Here is a 15,562-nt window from a genome sequence, read left to right as displayed (position 1 = left end):
CACCATAGTGAAACTTCAGACAGTCACCGGAGAACGAGCCCCCATGGTGGGGGAGGCATTAGTGACTCTGGGGTTGGGGAAACAGTTGGTTCGCTGCCCAGTGTGGGTCGCGACCTTGGAGGACTGTATCCTGGGGCTGGATGTTCTTGGGGCATTAGACTGTGTTATTAACACAAAGAGAGGAACTCTCACCTTTCAAGATGGACATGTTATCCAGATGACTAAGCGGACATCCCAGCCAGGCTGCCCTGTGACTCACACTGTTGCAGTGTTAGCGGCTGAGACAACAAACGTGGGTGCCACTGGCCCACTTCCACATCCAGTTTCCCCCTCACCACCTGACGGGAGAGAGAGAGTCCTGGCCGTGAGGGAGGTTTGGTGGAAAAACTGTGATGGACTGAATTCCAGTGAACAGGATCTACTGTGGCAGCTCCTGCTGGAGTTCAAGGACTGTTTTTCACTGTCGGAGGAAGATGTGGGCTGGACGGAGCTCATCCAGCACGACATCGACACCGGAGATGCGCAGCCCATCAGGATGAGACCGCGACGCCTCCCTCTGGCCAAGCAGGTGGCGGCAGACAAAGCCCTCCGAGAGATGCAGCAGGCTGGACTCATCGAGCCCTCCACCAGCTCCTGGGCCTCCCCAGTCGTCATGGTCCCTAAAAAGCTGAAAGATGACTGGCGGTTCTGTGTGGATTTCAGACCCCTTAACAAAGTGACCAAAAAGGACCCCTACCCCCTCCCGCGCATTGATGAGGCCCTCGACACAGTGGCGGGGTCCTCCTGGTTTTCTTCTCTGGACCTGCGCAGTGGATACTGGCAGGTCCCCCTCACCCCTGAGGCCAGACCCAAAACTGCCTTCATCACGAACGGGGGCTTGTGGCAGTTCAAAGTCCTCCCATTCGGTCTCTGCAATGCCCCCGCCACGTTTGAGAGACTGATGGACAAGGTACTTTCTGACGTTTCCCGCCAAGAGTGTGTTGTGTACCTGGACGACATTCTTGTCCATGGTGAGTCTTTTGAGTCAGCTCTCAGGGCCCTCAGACATGTGCTGGAGAGATTGGCAGCAGCAGGACTGAAACTGCACCCCCAGAAATGCTGCTTTCTGAGGCGTGAGGTCACCTTCTTGGGCCACAAGCTTGGAGGGGGGGGTGTTGGCAACATGGATGAGAAGGTGCAAGCTGTGAAGGATTGGCCCACCCCCAACTCTGTGCAGGGCCTCAAGAGCTTCCTGGGCCTGGCCTCCTATTACAGAAGGTTTGTGAGGGGGTTCTCCTGCATAGCTGCACCCCTATTCCGTCTCCTGCAAAAGGGGGAGACATTTTTGTGGACAGAGGAGTGTCATGCGGCCTTCACCTCACTGCAGAGAGCCCTTGTGGAGGCCCCAGTTCTGTCCCCACCGGACCCCTCCCTGCCTTTCATTCTTGACACAGACGCCAGCAATGTTGGCTCAGGTGCTGTGCTGGCTCAGGTGACACCTGACGGGGAGAGAGTGGTGGCATACCACAGCAGAACATTCAACAAGGCAGAACGTCGTTACTGTGTCACCAGACGGGAGCTGCTTGCCATGGTCAGCGCCATCCGGCATTTTAAATACTACCTCGGGGGCCTCCACTTCACAGTCAGGACTGACCACTCTGCTTTACAGTGGCTCATGTCTTTCAGAGAGCCAGAAGGCCAGCTGGCGCGCTGGATCGAAGAGTTGCAGGCGTATGACTTCACTGTGGTCCACAGACCAGGGGCACAACATGGAAACGCTGATGCACTGTGCCGACGCCTGCAGTTACTGTGAGAAAAAGGAGACACTGGAGGGAGCACAGCTGCAACCTGATGTGAAATGTGCAGCGATGGGTGCAGAGGGGCCAACAACCAGCCATAGACCAGCAGCTGTGGATGCAGCGGAGTGGGGGCTCAAACAGGAGGAGGATGTGGACATCAGACCAGTGCTTGCATGGGTGGCGACACATCACAGACCCCCATGGGAAGATGTCGCCATGTTTTCCCGAGCCACTAACGGACTCTGGTCGATGTTTGAAGCCCTGCACCTGCGTGATGGGGTGCTACAGAGGGGGTGGAAGGAGCCAGCTACGGGAGAGACACGGTGGTAGGTGGTGGTGCCAAAGGCCCTGCGGGAGACGTTGCTCCAGGCGGTGCACGGAGCGCCAGGATCTGGCCACTTTGGGGTCACCAAGACCCTCCGCCGCCTCCGACAGGGGTTCTACTGGGGCCAGCATAGGCGGGATGTGGAAGACTATTGCCGCCACTGCGACAGCTGCACTGCATGCAAAGGGCCCACAAACAGATCCCATGCCCAGCTTCAGCAGTTTCCAGCAGGGTGCCCCATGGAGAGGGTGGGGATTGATGTCCTTGGGCCGTTTCCCCGCACAGACAGAGGTAACCGCTACATCCTCACTGCCATGGACTATTTCACTAAGTGGCCTGAGGCATACAGCCTACCGGACCAGGAGGCGGAGACTATTGTGGACGCGCTGGTGGCGGGAATGTTCAGCAGGTTCGGGGTGCCTGAAGTCATTCACACTGACCAGGGCAGAAACTTTGAGTCCCGTGCATTTCCGCCCAGGACTTTGATCCAGAAGCTGAATAACATTAAATGCGCAACAGAAGAAGAAGCTGGTAACAACATGGCATTTTCGAATGGACAAGGAGACACAGTTCATGCTGTGTCAGCTGAAAAAGTTATATATCTTAAAATATATAACTAAACATGGATGGGAGGAAAACACGGATGGCGACCTGGTTAAAAAAAAGATATATACTTGATCCTGACTAATGTTTCAGAGTCCACCTCAGTGGATGTGCTGCTGACAAACTGGGGAAACTGCTCCCATCCACTCGCCTCTGGATAACCACACGACCTGCAGCAGCCAGTCAGATCCCTCCTGAGTGTGTTGACATGGTGACGGAAATCAGAGAATTCAATGACCCACAGAAGGAGAAGTACTTCAGGAAGAGATTCAGAGATGTAGAGCAAGCCAGCAGAATCATCTCCACATCATCTCCACAGCACAAATACACACTCACTGCTCTGCTGAAACCATCACAATTACAACCCAAACAGTTAATTAACATCTCCGAAAACGTAGTTGTACTCTGATTATGATTCAGCTGAAATTATAACTGAAATTGACTGCAGATGTGAGTGAAATTGTGTAAATGTAACTCCATCAGACTGCATAACTCTAAATAGATGAGCTTTAATTTAATTTCCCTTTGGGATAAATAAAGTTCCTCTTATCTTATCTTATCTTATCTTATCTTATCTTATCTTATCTTATCTTATCTTATCTTATCTTATCTTATGTTTGCTCCTCATGCTCCATGCTCCTCTGCTGTTTCATTTTATGTATGCAATTTTGTGTGTGTGTGAGAGTGTGTTTGTGTGCGTGCGTGTGTGCTGATTGATCATAAGAATGTGTATATGTATGTGTGTGTGTGTGTATATATATATATATATATATATATATATAAAATCCCTTCACGTGCTCATGAGGGGGATTTTGTCGATTAATGAACACTGTGCATTGCTTGTGATGTGCATTGATTGGTTTAATAGTCTTCATCTTAGAATTTCAGATGGTCTGCAATGCTGACTATCTGATCAGCAATGTTGTGGCAAAGTGGCCTGGCTCGGTCCATGACTCCCGAGTCTTTCGGACCTCTGGAATCTATCAGTGCCTATCACAAGGTGAGCCACATAACCTCTATTAATAACCACTTTTTACATCATGGCTGTGTCAAGAATGTCACTCTATTTATGAGGTTGTGATGATGAGATTTTGTATTGACAGGTGAATTCTCTGGTGTGTTGCTGGGGGACAGGGGGTATGCCTGCCAGCCTTTTCTCCCCACACCATACACAGACCCTCAGGAAGCACAGCAGGCCTATAATCATGCCCATGCCAGGACAAGGGCCAGGATTGAAATGACCTTTGGCCTCCTGAAGGCATGCTTCACTGTCTTAACCACTTAAGGGTCAGCCCTTTGAGGGTATGTGACATCACTGTGGCCTGTGCTGTCCTCCATAATGTGGCCTGCCTGAGGAAGCAGAGGGCCCCCAGAGTGCCATCACACATGGACTGGGACAATCCTGCCATCTTCCCTGATGACGACAGTGGTCGGCTGGTCAGGGACCAATATGTGTTAAATTATTTTAGTTAACATGCATGCTGTTAATTTCAGTTAAATATGTCCTGGAGTGGCAGAGACGCATGCTGTGAATTTCAGTTAAATATGGCCTGCATTGGCGGAGGAATTTGTGGGTTTTTTTTATTCAATTTAAATTGATTTGGCCTCTTATGTTGTTTGTGCTGTACACTGTGTGTATACAAGCTTGCAGGGAGGCTACTGTATCCATTCATTTGTCTGTTCATTTGTTGTGTATGGATTTGTCCTGCATTTATTTCAGTGTGCAGACATGCGGGGTGTATCATATACAAACCTTTGAATGTGTATTTATTCTTGTGTTGTATAATATGCTTTGATTCCATGCTTTCTATCTTGTAGAATCACTGTGTGACTTCAGTTTTGAAAGGAGCTGATGGTTTACTTGCTTTGTTTTTATCCTTATTCAATAAAGGAACATCATGTTACTCTTTGATGTGTATTTATATTTATATGGGATGTGTTCTTTATATATAGTCTATGGGAAACTGTAAATTATCTAATGATTGCAAAATCATCTAAAATCATCATTTATCTAAAATGATTGCAATTAATGATCACCAATGTTTAAATAATGACAGTGGGTCTGGTTGAATGTGATAACAATGTGCAGTGGGCAGTGGAATAACTATTGGTTTCCGTTTGTGGTGACTGCTGACTGAGATAAGGGATGAGATTAAATAGATCCTGGAACTTAGCCTGGTCTGGAGCAGGCTAGCTCCACAGAATAAATCTCCATGGTAACTTATGTCATAACATATCCCGCTTTCCACTATCCCGCTTTTGTGCAACAAGGATCACGGATAAGTTGAGCCAGGATAACAAGATATCCCGGCTTAATCCCTTAACCTAGTTTTGTGCAATAGGCCTCTGGTCTTCTGTGAATCAGACCTGAGAGAGTGTGGCATCAATATCAGAGCAATTCAATTCAATTTCAATTTTATTTATAAAGCCCAATATCACAAATCACAATTTGCCTCACAGGGCTTTACAGCATACGACATCCCTCTGTCCTTTGGACCCTCGCAGCGAATAAGGAAAAACCCTTTAACGGGTGAAAAAATGGTAGAAACCTCAGGAAGAGCAACTGAGGAGGGTTCCGCCTTCCAGGACGGACAGACGTGCAATAGATGTCGTACAGAACAGATCAGCATGATAAATTAAACCTGTTAAAACCTGTTAAGTTCCCTACTTGGGGGACTTTGAGAGCGACTCTGCAAACACAGTGTGAAACAACGCACTGATCACAAAGAATATAGTGATGTTGCACATCAAATTAAACAGCAGAACCTGGGCTACAAGGCTGTAAAAACCCTTTTTACATGCCCCAAACACAGCTCAAACAACAACCAAATAAACAACAACAAATCTAACTCCATACAGCACCAATATCCCGACCCACTTGGTATATTTCGGGCTCTAACTCGACCACACATTATCAAAACACACGCCATTCATCTCAAATGAAAGCTGAGACTCCGCTGTTTCCACACGTGTCAAAGCGCTCTACACCAAAGCATCAGAGAGATAGAGGCCAAAGAACTATAACAACAGAAATCGTTTCGCCGAGCTATAGTTGTAATATTTCTCTTACCTTGTTGTTTTTGCCGTGAAAAGGTCATTCTGCCGTTTAATCACGCTTCATTCCCGTTGACCGACATGTTGTCCGTCATTCAAATGAATCCGGGCGACAAATGATGGCCTTCAGGTTCCGGGGATAAGCATAACAATGACCGCTCACAGCAGCCGACATCTCCCCTACAACGCGTTCTGCTGACTCTGATTGGCTTACAGTACTGTCAATCTCATTTTGGTGGGTATAGCGTCATTCTATTGGCTCTAATGAATCAAACGAGGTGTCAATCGATCAAATCAACCAAGCCGTCGCTGAGATACGAGCCTCCAAACACAGAAGAGAAAATCAGTTTCAAATGTAGTAGGTGGGTATTGGTCAGTTTGGAGTGGGAAATAGAGGAAAAAAATGAAACGGACAGTTGTATGTGTATAACCTAAACATCATTGGGGATATACAGAAACAAAAAATGAAAGATATAGGATTATACATGGCAAAAGTCACATGCAAACATGGTGCAATTTTGGAGAGCTCGTATGGATTTTCTGTACTAAAATCTCTAATATTCTTCTGCTTCACTTTATCAGAATCAACCTTTGCAGAGTTAATGTTCACATATTGTACTATGATTTGATAGAGGTTTAGAGCTGCAGCTGCATCATTCCAAAGGGATACTCATCCTGAAAATGCTTTTCTTTTTAGACGAACTTGAAAATGTTTCATTTGTGCTGTGTGCCATCTTCATTTACTCTTCACATACACATATACTGATATTTACACATCTTAACAAATCTGACAAGTGTTCCCTTTACCATGGCACCAAAAGTAGACCTTGTGGTTGCACATATATTTCATTTCATTCATTTATGGGTATGCAATGAGACAGAGAGAGATGCAGGACAGACAGTAATGACAGTAGCTTACAACAACATTAATGAAAGTAATAATATTATAATTATAATTATAATTACGGCTATTGTGGTACAATATGTTGAAAGTATATATTAATATATGATAGTATACATATGTGCCAATAACATAGTACGACATCTATTGCACGTCTGTCCGTCCTGGAAGAGGGATCCCTCCTCAGTTGCTCTTCCTGAGGTTTCTACCGTTTTTTTTCCCCCGTTAAAGGGTTTTTTTTGGGGAGTTTTTCCTTATCCGCTGTGAGGGTCTTAAGGACAGAGGGATGTCGTATGCTGTAAAGCCCTGTGAGGCAAATTGTGATTTGTGATATTGGGCTTTATAAATAAAATTGATTGATTGATTGATTGATTGATTGAATAATCATATGTGTATAATAACAGTAGAAGTATGACTAATGACAGCAGCAGCAGGAGGCGTCTGGCAGGACCACGGCAGTAGCACAACCACACACGTCACACTATCCAGGCACCGCTGCAATATAAGTTAACCTGCGAGACAGTGGAGCACAAAGGCTCCGGAGAAGAAGCCGAGTTAGTGACATGCAATATGGCCGGGTTAGCGAGATGCAGTAACAGGACATGAGTGTTAGCAAAGGAGAGAGAGAGAGAAGAAGAGAAGGTGCTCGGTGTATTACAGGAGGTCCCCCGGCAGACTAGTCCTAAGTCAGCCTAGGTAAGCCTGAGCCGGCCCTAACTATTATCAAAGAGGAGAGTCTTAAGTCTAGTCTTAAATGTGGAGACGGTGGCTGCCTCCCAGACCGCAACAGGAAGATGATTCCACAGGAGAGGAGCCTGATAGCTGAAGGCTCTGGCTCCTGATCTACTTTTGGTAACTTTAGGGACCACGAGTAACCCCGCATTCTCAGAGCGCAGTGTTCTGGTGGGATAATATGGCATTATGAGCTCTCTAAGATATGACGGAGCCTGACCATTCAGAGCTTTATAAGTTAAAGCCCCTACAAGGAACTTTAATTTTGAGTTTATTTTGGCGACCCTGTGGACAAAAGCGGTAGTGTTTTGCCGGAATGAAGCCTACATTTCCCATGAGCTCCCGCGCGTATTGTCGTAAAGATGCTTACCTGGCTCGCGCATGTGTTTGTTTTGGGGATGAATGAAACAACAAGACGGGAAAACTTTGCCCCCACTCCTATCGGGGATCCCAGCTCACCTCTGCTGCGCCCCAGCTCCATCTCTCCGGCATAAGTGCCACTGCCGCCAGGGTAAACGCAGCGGTCGGCTGGTAAGGCTGAAGGCCTGTTTGGCGAGCACTTCCACGGCTTCTTGAACTGAGTATGGAGCGGTGCCTCGCCTCTTCATTTCTCGGCACTCGCTGGACCCTGTCGACGCCTGGCTGGTACCTGTTGTTGGCCCGGATGAGGTGTTCCAGCCCCGCGGCCCCTGCTCTCCTCGTCCCCGCTGGTGCGGGGTGAATCTGCACAACCTGCGGCCTCTGTGTGTGGCTCCCCTGACAGCTAATGGACGTCGGGCCGTGGACCCGCCGGCTCCTGCCAGGATTGGGCTGGTAAATGCTAGATCGCTAGCGAACAAAATGTTTATCCTGAAGGATTTCCTGACTTGGATTTTCTCTGTGTGACTGAGACATGGCTGACTGTTGGTGAGTCCAGTGCTTTCACAGAACTTTTACCCGATGATTGATGCTATTTCAACTCCCCGCGGACGTCGGGTCGAGGAGGAGGAATAGCAACTATTTATAAGAGTCACTAAATGTAAGCAGCTAGGTAAGATGAAGTGTGCCGTCTGAGTGCCGTAAATCGCTTCGTCCTGGAAGCGACCTGCAGCAGACCCGGACACAGTTTCCTAAAGGTATGGATATACACTATATAGAAATAGCTTATCTTCACACCGATGGTCTCATTTTCTGTTGTAGGTCACGCGCAGACATCAGCAGAAACGAGAGACTTGCATATCCAGTTAAAAGTTCCTTGTAGCGGCTTTAAGAGTAGGATTTTAAATTAAATTCTGGATTTTACAGGGAGCCAGTGCCGAGAAGCTAAAACAGGAGAAATATGATCTCATTTCTTAGTTCCTGTTAGTACACGTGCCGCTGCGTTCTGAATTAGCTGGAGAGTTTTTAAAGACTTATTAGAGCTACCTGATAATAGGGAATAACAGTATTCCAGCCTAGAGGTAACAAAAGCGTGGACCAATTTTTCTGCATCTTTTCAGGTCAGGATAGGCCTAATTTTCGCAATATTGCGCAGATGAAAAAATGCAGTCTGTGAGGTTTGTTTTAAATGAGAATAAAAGACAAATCTTGGTCGAATATTACTCCGAGGTTTCTTACGGTAGTGCTAGAGGTAAGGAAACTGGAGCTCATCCAGGTTTTTATGTCTTTAAGGCAATTTTGAAGTTTAGTTAATTAAAGGTTCTTCTGGCTTCATTGATAAATACAATTGTGTATCATCTGCATAACAATGGAAATTTACAGAGTGATTTCTAATGATGTTACCTAAGGGAAGCATATATAGAGTGAATAGGATTGGTCCGAGCACAGAACCTTGTGGAACTCCAAAACAAACTTTAGTAGGTAAGAATGATTCATCAAAAGTTTGTTTTGCAGCCTCAGTGTACTCTGGAGTGTTCACACAGATCTTTAAAGAAGAGTGTGGGCTGTACCAGGACAAAGTGTTCTGCTTCATCCATTTGAGCTTTCAGGAGTTTCTGGCTGCTCTGTATGTCTTTGTCACATTCATGTACACTGATGTCAACCTCCTGTTAGAACCACAATCCAGATCCAGGTGGTGGCCGAAACTGTTAACATTAATATCAAATGAAAAATCAGTCTTTCAGACTGCTGTGGACAAGGCCTTACAGACCTCAAAAGGACACCTGGATTTGTTCCTCCGCTTCCTTCTGGGTCTCTCACTACAGATCAATCAGACCCTTCTACGAGGTCTGTTGAAACAGACAGGATATGGCTCATATACCAACTATGAGACAGTGCAGTACATCAAGGAAAAGATACATGAGAATCTGTCTCCAGAGAGGTGCATCTGTTCCACTGTCTGAATGAGCTAAATGATCATTAGCTAGTGGAGGAGATCCAACAGTCTCTGAGTTCAGAACGTCTCTCCACAGATAAACTTTCTCCTGGTCAGTGGTCAGTTTTGGTCTTCAACTTCCTATCATCAGAAAAAGACCTGGATGTGCTTGACCTGAACAAATACTCTGCTTCAGAGGATGGTCTCCTGAGACTGCTGCCAGTGGTTCACTTGTCCAAAAAAGCTCTGCAAGGAGCACTGCTAACCAAATAAAGTACCGTAGATATATTAAATCAGATACTCATTTTACAGAGGATAAAGTAAAAAAAAAATAAATTGTTTGTCTAATTGCTTTTTCAGGCTGAATGGCTGTAGATTGTCAGAGAGAAGCTGTGATGCCCTGGCATCAGTTCTCAGCACCAAATCCTCTTATCTTAGAGAGCTGGACCTGAGTAACAATTATCTGCAGGATCCAGGAGTGAAGCTGCTCTCTGTAGAGCACTGTACAACACTGTAGACTGGAAACTCATTAGAGTTCAGACCATTAAACTAGAAAAAATAAACCCCTTGAATATTCAAACTACCCTGTGTTAAGCACAAATCTACAAGCATTACCTGACAATATCTCATACCTGACAATGACTTACAGTTAGAGCAAGAATAAAGAAACACCCTTGGGTTCAGCAGAACAAAACATAATGATCTGTTGCTATTTTCTTGCTTTCCTTGTGCATTGGAAGACTGTCAGGCTGTCTGGTCACAGAGGAAGGTTGTGCAGCCCTGGCCTCAGCTCTAAGCTATAATCCCTCCCATCTGAGAGAGCTCTTTTTTCAGCACTTGTAGTATAAAAACAAAATCAGGGAGGGCGGAAAATTGCCACCTACCTACTTTTGTTTATACAGAATGCGCCTTTTTCGGGGCAATGGGGGGCGTGAGCAAGTAACAAAACGTGTAGCTCAGCGTGTGACTTACAGTGACGTGGGACGGAAGCTGCGGCTAGTCAGGCGGTGGTAGTCAGGTGGTGGTAGTCAGACAGTGATTCTCTCGTAAATCGGCCCGTTCTTTACCATCCCCGTCATCTTAACGGTTAATGGCCTCTGCGTTTGTGAGGACAGGGAGGGTGCGCAATTCCTTGTCTCCCCAGTTGCTCATCTTTACAGTGTCTGTCAGGTTTGCATTTCCCTCTTATTACTAGCTGCTCGCTAATTCCTGCTATCAGCTGTTTCCTGTTTATGCACCGCCAGTGGCTCACACGTGCAGCATCATCAACAGCTTCCACAAGTCTTCAACAGCCCCTCCTGTTGCAGAAGGCCGCCTCTGTCTGTTTAAACTTAAAGGGTTCTGCCAATATGATTACCCTACGAGGCGGAAAATTTGGCGCCTTGGATCAACTCACCTTTCCGCCTCTGTGTGTATAAACGCTTGCAGCTGGCCGGCAAATCGGCCCAACATTCGCGGGAAAATCTGGCAGTGTAAAAAGGGGTTTAGCCTCAGCCACCTCCATTTCTAGTCATCTACCATGGTCACAATCACTGTGGCAATAGACATTTTCCTTGGTGATTTTCTCTTGATTCCCAATCCCTTCCAGGGCAGAAGTGTGTGATCTCTCTAGCCTGTTCAAATTATACTCCAAGGTCTCCCTCCAGTCAGTCCTGCCTAGAAAGAGGCACTGATTCTAGGACAACCAAACCACCAAAACTGACTTATTTTAGTGTCAAAGAGTAGTGAGACCATGCAAGGAAACATGATCAACATTGCTTGGATCTGCAACCTTATTCATGCAGTCACTACCTAGAGCTAATTACTAGGGGTTGGTCAGATTTTTCAGTAAAATATCAAGCTATCAATGAGATTTTCTTGAGAAACTATCTTCTGAAGTTAAGATACAGTACAGGCCAAAAGTTTGGACACACTTTCTCATTCAATGCGTTTTCTTTATTTTCATGACTATTTACATTGTAGATTCTCACTGAAGGCATCAAAACTATGAATGAACACATGTGGAGTAATGCACTTAACAAAAAAAGGTGAAATAACTGAAAACATGTTTTATATTCTAGTTTCTTCAGAATAGCCACCCTTTGCTCTGATTACTGCTTTGCACACTCTTGGCATTCTCTCCATGAGCTTCAAGAGGTAGTCACCTGAAATGGTTTTTCAACAGTCTTGAAGGAGTTCCCAGAGGTGTTTAGCACTTGTTGGCCCCTTTGCCTTCACTCTGCGGTCCAGCTCACCCCAAACCATCTCGATTGGGTTCAGGTCCGGTGACTGTGGAGGCCAGGTCATCTGCCGCAGCACTCCATCACTCTCCTTCTTGGTCAAATAGCCCTTACACAGCCTGGAGGTGTGTTTGGGGTCATTGTCCTGTTGAAAAATAAATGATCGTCCAACTAAACGCAAACCGGATGGGATGGCATGTCGCTGCAGGATGCTGTGGTAGCCATGCTGGTTCAGTGTGCCTTCAATTTTGAATAAATCCCCAACAGTGTCACCAGCAAAACACCCCCACACCATCACACCTCCTCCTCCATGCTTCACAGTGGGAACCAGGCATGTGGAATCCATCCGTTCACCTTTTCTGCGTCTCACAAAGACACGGCAGTTGGAACCAAAGATCTCAAATTTGGACTCATCAGACCAAAGCACAGATTTCCACTGGTCTAATGTCCATTCCTTGTGTTTCTTGGCCCAAACAAAATCTCTTCTGCTTGTTGCCTCTCCTTAGCAGTGGTTTCCTAGCAGCTATTTGACCATGAAGGCCTGATTCGCGCAGTCTCCTCTTAACAGTTGTTCTAGAGATGGGTCTGCTGCTAGAACTCTGTGTGGCATTCATCTGGTCTCTGATCTGAGCTGCTGTTAACTTGCCATTTCTGAGGCTGGTGACTCGGATGAACTTATCCTCAGAAGCAGAGGTGACTCTTGGTCTTCCTTTCCTGGGTCGGTCCTCATGTGTGCCAGTTTTGTTGTAGCGCTTGATGGTTTTTGCGACTCCACTTGGGGACACATTTAAAGTTTTTGCAATTTTCCGGACTGACTGACCTTCATTTCTTAAAGTAATGATGGCCACTCGTTTTTCTTTAGTTAGCTGATTGGTTCTTGCCATAATATGAATTTTAACAGTTGTCCAATAGGGCTGTCGGCTGTGTATTAACCTGACTTCTGCACAACACAACTGATGGTCCCAACCCCATTGATAAAGCAAGAAATTCCACTAATTAACCCTGAAAGGCACACCTGTGAAGTGGAAACCATTTCAGGTGACTACCTCTTGAAGCTCATCGAGAGAATGCCAAGAGTGTGCAAAGCCGTAAACAAAACAAAGGGTGGCTATTTTGAAGAAACTAAAATATAAAACATGTTTTCAGTTATTTCACCTTTTTTTTGTTAAGTACATAACTCCACATGTGTTCATTCATAGTTTTGATGCCTTCAGTGAGAATCTACAATGTAAATAGTCATGAAAATAAAGAAAACGCATTGAATGAGAAGGTGTGTCCAAACTTTTGGCCTGTACTGTAGTTCTACTTAAATTACTGACACCTAACCATGGATGTATTTTCTTGCATCAAATGCATAACTGCAATGCATTGTGTGATGAACACCTCTGGGGTGACCATTGTTGTTGACTCACCTCTCAGTCTTACAAGGGTAGATCTCACCAAGTTCACTTTAGTTTGTCAGACAACCTATGATGGCCGCAATGATTCCCTCGAGGGTAAGTGTTGTGAGGACATAAACAAGGGCATGTTGAACAACTAATGAAGCGCAGCCATGGTTTAAATTACTGGTGGCCATTTCACTCAGTCATGTGTTTTCAGGTGTAACAGCCCTTGCCAAGGTTAGCATTGAAGCCCCTTCTTCAGTGCCACACTTTCCCCCCAAGAGAGCTGAATATATCCTGACAGCAGTTTGGGGCTCAGTACTCAACCAATATGTTCCTATCTGCCACCAAGCCATTTAAAAAAATAAAATCCAACTTCAATTAAATTAGCACTGTCCCTTACGTCCTGGCTCCAAGAATGTGTCCCAGTATGCTTGTTCTGATCTGCTTCTAACTGGTCTTTTCAAACCAGTCATACACAGGACGATACACAGGACAAGATTAGTCAGGGTCTAACATTCCCCTTTACCTGGTTTTGACAGGTTTGTGGTAAAGGAAAGCATTATTTATAATGTATATTCTTCAATATGTATGTATATTATTATTATAATCATCATTTAGAAATGACAAAATGCTTAATGTCACTTGTATTTCTTGTCCCCAGTGTGGAACATAGTGGAGGGTGGAAGCTGAAGTCAGGTTTGAGGAAGTGTAAGTGTGTTTTTATCTGCTTTAAATAATAACAAAGCACCATTCCAATTTTGTTGTAGGGATGTGGCCTGCTATAGTTGAATGTAGAGGTGCTTGTTTAACTGTTAATATATGAACTGATAAGAAATTTAACAGGTGTAAAATTATGTTGTGTTGTCTTTTTGTCCTCATCAGATGCCTGTGATCTAACATTGGACCCAAACACAGCCAACAGGAAGCTCTCTCTGACAGAGAACAAGAGAAAAGTGACAGAGGTGAAAGAAGAGCAGCCTTACCCTGATCATCCAGAGCAATTTCACCACTGGAAGCAGATTCTGTGCAGAGAAAGTCTGACTGGGCGTTGTTACTAGGAGGTGGAGTGGCAAAGATGAGCTCATACGGGAGTGGCATACAAGGGAATCAAAAGGAAAGGGTGGGATGACAATTGCTGGATCGGTCAAAATGACAAGTCCTGGAGTCTGTTATGCTGCAATAATTAGTCTGCTGTCACAAAGATAGGAGAACAGTCATATCATCCACTCCTCCCTTGAAAAAGTAGTAGTGTATGTGGACTGTCCTGCTGGCACTCTGTCTTTCTACAGTCTCCTCTGACACACTGGTCCTCCTCCACACTTTCGACTGCGCATTCACTGAACCCCTCCATCCTGGGTTTGGGATTGAGTTTAAGCGTGAGTCATCAGCTTCTCTGTGTCTGATATAGCATGAGGTAGAGTTGCCACTTGTCTGAAGAAACTAATTAACAGAGACAATTGCTGAATGAAAAGTTCAATGATTGACATGCAAAGTATAAACATTCAGTTGGGAAAACTGACTAGAAATTCTAGGGCAAAGCTAGGTAAATATGCTTCAGCTGAAGTGCTTGGCAAATGTTGAACAGCATCAGAAACCCCTTCCCTGTGGACCATTCTCTCTTGGAAGGGTTGGGTTGCATCCAACAATTTTTGTAGCTTTCTGAAACTTACAATCCACAACAGCAAACCCTCTTCACACAATGATTGGCCAGGTATGCTGAGGTGTGAAGGTAGGCAGAGTTAGTACTTCTCTCTGCTGTCTTTCTTTAATCATTACACCACTGCTTTTACCACTTTTTATGTGTACACACATTTACAACACCAAGCATGCCTTCAAGGACTGGCGTCTAACCCGACTTGGTAATTACAGCCCTATGGAACAGCTAAAAACTTGTTTGTGCTTATGTACACTGTGGGATGACATGTACACTGAACAAAAATTTAAACTTAAGTAGAAGATCTAGGACTGTTGTTACGCACACAAAAGACAGTTCTGTTAAAATTTGGCTGCAACTTTCTTAAAATCTGTGTTAGTGGGCACTTCTCCTTTTCAAAGATAATCAATCCTCCTGACAGGTATAACATATCAAGATGCTGATTAAACAGCATCATTACTACACAAGTGTGCCTTGGGATGGTCACAAACAAACCCGTGAACTGAATATTCATTTTACTACAATAAGCCAAGACAACATTTCCAATGTTGTTTCTGTGAATTTGGCAGTACATCCACTGGCCTCACAATTGCAGACCTAATGTAACCACACTAGCTC

The sequence above is a fragment of the Epinephelus fuscoguttatus genome, linkage group LG19 (assembly GCF_011397635.1).
Source record: "Epinephelus fuscoguttatus linkage group LG19, E.fuscoguttatus.final_Chr_v1".
Lineage (NCBI taxonomy): Eukaryota > Metazoa > Chordata > Actinopteri > Perciformes > Serranidae > Epinephelus > Epinephelus fuscoguttatus.
This window is presented reverse-complemented; position numbering follows the sequence as displayed.